The sequence below is a fragment of the Engraulis encrasicolus genome, chromosome 17 (genome assembly GCF_034702125.1).
Source record: "Engraulis encrasicolus isolate BLACKSEA-1 chromosome 17, IST_EnEncr_1.0, whole genome shotgun sequence".
NCBI lineage: Eukaryota > Metazoa > Chordata > Actinopteri > Clupeiformes > Engraulidae > Engraulis > Engraulis encrasicolus.
Genome location: NC_085873.1, coordinates 28,527,158 through 28,533,327, shown reverse-complemented (window position 1 = coordinate 28,533,327; position 6,170 = coordinate 28,527,158). Strand labels below are relative to the sequence as shown.

Sequence of the window (6,170 nt, the reverse complement as noted above, 5' to 3'; positions counted from 1 at the left end):
AAAGTCTTAACATTGTTTTCATTAATCACTGTCTTCAGGATAAATGGGGGTGGCTTATATAGACTGAATCCATCATTGTTGATCATATATCGCTTTTCATCATAGATACATTTAACATTTCTGAGTAAAAATACAGAGGACATGACCTCTGTGTCCTCAATGGTAGTTACGGTCATGCCCCCCTGACTTTTTCAGGGGGTTGCTAGAGTTTTGTGTGCTCTCCCGCCATTGGGAACATTTCTTTTTTGCAATACAATACAAAACCTCTTTCATGAAGTTATTTTTCCTGTCTTGTGCAACACCTCATGAGGAGGAGTATACATGAGCTTATCAAAGTCCAATCTCACGCACATCCAGATGCTTTCGGGTGCAGGTTCAAAAGACGTTAAGTTCATAAAATAATGAAAAAAGAAGAACCGCAACACCGATGCTCCCATTTACTTCATTTTAATCTTGAAACGTCACAAGATTAAAATGAAGTAAATGGGAGCATCGGCGTTGAGGTGTATATATGAGGCACAGCTCTGAGAGACACAGATATCCAGAGAGGCGTGGATGAAGATGAAGATGATGACCGAGATGATGAAGAGTATGGCAGTGCTGTTGGTGGCTTTGGGCTGCTGTGTTTGTGAACCCCAAACAGGCTGTGAAGGAGAGTTTTCCAGCGGCTGTGCTCTCTGCTCTGTTACTCAAAACATCGCCATGTTGATGGAGAAGATGAAGGTTCTAGAGACCAGACTGGAACAGAGCGAGAAGAACGTGGAGGAGCTGAGAGGCCTTATTGGAGGTACTGATTCATGATTCAGTGTGTGTGTGTGTGTGTGTGTGTGTGTGTGTGTGTGTGTGTGTGTGTGTGTGTGTGTGTGTGTGTGTGTGTGTGTGTGTGTGTGTGTGTGTGTGTGAGAGAGAGAAAGAGAGGGAGAAGAGGAAGAGTGAGAGTGTGTGTTATCTCTTGATGAGAAAAGTGTATCAAATTTTCCTTATCGCCTGTGGATTTTTCATGCTTTCAGGTAGACCTCTAGCCTGGTCCTGACCATCCCATAATACTACCATTTCTTTTCGTATTCATTGTCTGGAGGTAGTGTGATCTGACGCGATTGTAGTCCGGGAGCCGTGGGGTTGAACCCAGATTTCTTTGATAAAGTTCTTTTTTTTGCTTTATCTGACAGATTTTAGGCAAGTCTTCAAGATTTCAGACGATGCCCGGTGATATCACTTGAGCATTTTCAGATTTTGAGCCTTTATTGTCCCATAAATGCAAATTATGACAAAAAACTAAAGACACCATATTACTGTGAATAATGTTACAAAATGTACCAAATTGCTTATATTACCTGAAAAACATTCACATTGGACTGCCTTAACACTGCCCTTATTGAAACAAACCCAATATGGGGTAATAATTAACCCTTTCATAACAGCAATCCCACAAATAAGACGAGACACTGTAGGTGAATAGGGTATTTTTTTTAACTTGCAGATATCAATATGAAACTTTATCAGATGATTACTCGTATGAATTGGAGAAAAAAATGTATTACAAGTTTTCTATATTTTATGTTTAAATATGCTAATTAGGCTATTATCTAATTAAATATGCACTAATTTGCATTATATTTTGATGCAATGAATCTGACCACCTGAAAATGCCAGCTTCAAAATTCCTTTTTTATTTTGTTAATATCCTATATACAAGAATATTTACTGTGGTTAATTGTGGCTATCTCCTTTTGTTATCCAGGTACAGAGAAAATACTGCTAATAACCTTAAAAAATGCGATTTCAGCCTATTTTTATGCATTTAGTTATATAAATCAGGTCATGAATGACAAATAAACAAATGCCTCAGTAAAAACATTCACAACATTGCTTAGAATAAGACTGTAAAGTATGGAATGGATTGTGCAGTATGAGATCCTGCATAACATCACATCATGACAACATACATGACAACATCGCCGGTAGGTAGCCTACCACAAATAGCCAACATAAAAGAAAAAAAAAAGAACAACAGAGTGTGGGGGTAACTGGTGAGCAGTCGTTGGCTGTTCCAAAAGATGAGTAAAGAAATGACATATACAGTGTATCCAGACTGGTATTGAATGATCACTTAAATCCATAAAGCCATCAAATAAGATCTGTACATAGTAGAGTAGAGAGAGTAGAGTAGACTTTATTGTCACTATATAAATATAGCGAGATTATGTTTAGTAGCAACCCACAAATGCCCACAAAATAAAAGATATATTAACAATAAATAAATAAAATCCATAAAAATCCATGTGCATCTCACAGTATCGATAGTCCTGAAGTATTGAGGGGGGGCAGGTGACGAATTGAGTTCAAGAGTCTAATGGCAGTAGGGTAAAAGCTGTCCTTCATTCTTGTAGTGCGGGCACGCAGAGTCCTGAAGCGCCTGCCAGATGGTAGCATGGTGAAGAGCCTGTGACCAGGGTGTGTGTGATCTTTAAGGATGTTTAATGCTCTGTTTGTGCAGCGTGTATGGTGGATCTCCTCAAGTGTGGGTAGTTGGCATCCAATGATTCTCTCTGCTGTTTTAATGATGCGCTGTAACATCTTGTTGTCGTGTGTGCAGCTGGTGTACCAGGGTGTAATGCTGTATGTAATTACTGATTCAATTGTACACATGTAGAAGTTAGTGAGCAGATGCATTTAAATTTACACAGAAAGACCTATATACACTGCAACATACAGTACCGCACGCTCAGAGAGAGAGAGAGAGAGAGAGAGAGAGAGAGAGAGAGAGAGAGAGGTCTAAACATAGGAAAACAGCTATACATTATATATACGGTTGAGTCAAAAAATTAAGTCAATCCAGTGTATCCTGACTGGTATTAAATGATCACTTAAAAGTCCATGAAGCCATCAAATAAGACATGTACATGCATTTAAATTTGCACAGAAAGACCTGTCTACACCTATACAACATACAGAGTCCTAACACCTAAAACACCTATAGCCTACATTATACTACACGCGCACACACACACACACACACACACACACACACACACACACACACACACACACACACACACACACACACACACACACACACACACACACACACACACACACACACAGTAAAGCTCACACAACATTGGTTCGGCAGCATCCCAGCCGAAAACATGCACTGCAAATGGTGCAAGGCACACTGTTTGCAGCACAGCTACATTTCTTAGAATTGCAGGGGCTTGTACTCTTGCAACCACATCTGATCATCTGTAAAATGTAGTCTGGTGCCACTTTGACCTTTTCTGGAACACTTATTGGTATCAGTGCTTTGTTGCATGGGTCTTCAGGAGATAGTTCAGGTGGAGTGTGAACCAATGTCCTCCACAATATTGCTTGAAAATGAGCCCTTTTCACATTCTCAAGAAATGCCTCTGTTGTTGGTGGAAGAGCAGCCAGGTTAGGTGAAGATAAATGACCTTTCCCATTCTTTTTTCCCCATACCAGCAACATTGTATGTGACATGCTGATACTGTCTGGAATGTCATAACATGCCGACACAAAGTTAGTGGCCTCACTGGAAAGTTGTTGGAATGGTGCCAGCACATTACCAATTGATGTCAAGTGATATCCAGCTTTTAGGGTCTTGATAACAGAGCCTTTACCAATACCAAAATAGGATGCCACAGTGTCACACCCTGATATGGCATGGGCTGGTAAAAGGTCAATTACAATGTCATTTTGTGGATTTACATTTTTAATTTTATCTCTTTCCATGTTAATACGACCACCACTGAAATTATGTACTTTGTAGGCAAACAAATAATCAGCCAAAAATTATGTAATTATTACTTAAAATTTTTATTTTGTGTTACAACAGCACAGGAAGAGTAAATAGCAATGTATGAAATGGTGAAATTCTGTGTTGAATTAGTACCGGTAATCCTTTCTGGGTATGTCTAAGCTGACACCACCAATATTCGCCTAAATGTTACATATTTCTGCTTGACAAACAGCTAGTTATGTAATTGTCTAAAATTTATTTGGTACGAGGACACTTTATCCACTTTGATGTGGCAGGCCTACCACCCAGAATGCTCTATGGTTAATCATAGTGCAGTTATGAAGCTGTCAAAAGCTTGTGGGCTATGGCTGCAGCGAAATCAACATGAAAGGGTTAATATCTGAAATTGGCACATCACCCACTCTTATCCTGATGGGTAAGTGTTGGACAACTACAAACAGCAAAACCAAACAACCCACTATGAGATATAAAGCCACGTTTGGTGAAATGTTGGCCTTTGTGTCTCCGACTTGGAAAATCAGGCTTTTTGGGTGAATGCCCCGCCCCCAAACATGCATGACCCCACCCCCACTGATGTCCGTACCTCACCACCTGTTCTTATACACATCCCATCATGTAAACAAACACAAAATAAGTATGGTATAGGGTATTTGGTCAGCATAACATGAATTGGGAGCCAAAGACTGTTGTAATCTATGGCTGCAGCACATCAAGCATAAAAGGCTCAATATCTGAAAATGCTCAAGGGATATCACCGGGCATCGTCTGGAATCTTAATAGGTACACCTTAGGCAACCACAAACTGCAAAGAAAAAAACTTTATCAGACGAAACTGGGTTCGGCTGATATTTGGCTTTTGGCTGCCGGACTATTGCAGAAAGCGGGAAGTTTGAATCAGTTGTGGTTTGAAATGATTGGACAGCTCTCACTCAATCGCAGACAGTTACTCAACAACAACATAGCGCAGATCAGAGCCATTGTCGCAGACATTTACGTCATCATCACGAGCGTCCTCCCCATTTTGCCCCCACGTGGGGCACGTATTCGCTTATTGGCTGTTTTCTGGGGAGGGTTAGCCGGTCAGATCCATACTGCTAACATCGCTCCACAGAAAACAGGGGCAAGACTAGTAGTGGAGCCAATCCTTTGGCGGAAGTATGTAGGATGGCGCGCGAGGCTAGTAGACCTCAGGTAAATTCTCAACCGTGTGCTTCTGGTTGTTTTGTGATTTCAGGTCACCCTCAGGTGGCCTTCTCTGCCGCTCTCATGGAGTCCGGTTCTGGGACCACTGGACCCTTCACTGTGGCCACCCCTCTCAAATATAAGAAAGTCTTCTCCAACACCGGCAGTGGTTACAATCCTTCCACAGGTATGTATCACGTTACAGGGAAAGAGATACAGTATGTCTCATAAGTGAGTACACCCCTCACATTTTTGCAGATTTGTAAGTATTTCTTTTCATAGGACATTAAAGAAATTTCACTCTCACACAATGATTAGTGACTTGTTAACAACTTATATAACTGATTAAATTTGTTGATCACTCACAAAAAAAAATCTTTAATGTTGTCCTATGAAAAGATATACTTACAAATCTGCAAAAATGTGAGGGGCGTACTTCCTTATGAGGCATACTGTAGCTAGAGACAAGACAAGTGAACCTTGTGGAAATGCATCTAACTGAGTTTGCGTTCTCCAACAGGTGTGTTCACAGCGCTGGTCAAAGGAATGTACTTCTTCCGGTTCTCTGTGTTCAACAACGGGCATGTCCCCGAAAGGTCGGTTGTGAGTCTGATGAAAAATAGTGAGCAGCTAGTGGTCAGATCCCCATGACATGTGCAGTAAAGCTGCAGTGATCGCCCTGGAGGCCGTAGATAACGTCTATGTAGAGCTTAGAGCCAACACAGCTGTCTATGACAGCAGCATGAACTACAACACCTTCAGTGGCTTCCTGCTCTTCACCATGTAGATGGAACAGCACATTTAACACTGGCCACATCTTATATTTTAAACGCGTCTCTTAAAGGAACACACTGTAGGATGAAGTAGTTCGCGTGGTGCCCGTGGCATGTCTGTCTCAAAATCTACCTATGAAAAATTGCAGTTTAAATAAACTCGCTGTGAGAATGTTTTTCATCACGGACTGCCAGCAGTTGACACAAATCTGAATACGGTATGTAAAGTGATTTTTTTGTATGAGAAGTGTTTCCCACGACACTGGTAGCAGACCTCTCCCACAAAAGTTACATTTGGGGTTTTCTGATAGCAGACCGTGAAAGTGGTCGCGTGACTCATCATCATTACACTTAATAAGCATCAGCTGACTCGGGGCAGTGATTAATTAAACTTGTAATCCTATCTACATAGAGCCCCTTTAAAGTAAACATACAAA

General features: G+C 40.9%; 1 pseudogene; it reads left to right on the top strand.

The window, feature by feature from the left end:
- The first annotated feature begins 570 nt into the window (after nucleotides 1-570).
- Nucleotides 571-5,860, top strand: LOC134467383 (complement C1q-like protein 3; annotated as a pseudogene).
- The last annotated feature ends 310 nt before the right edge of the window (nucleotides 5,861-6,170 follow it).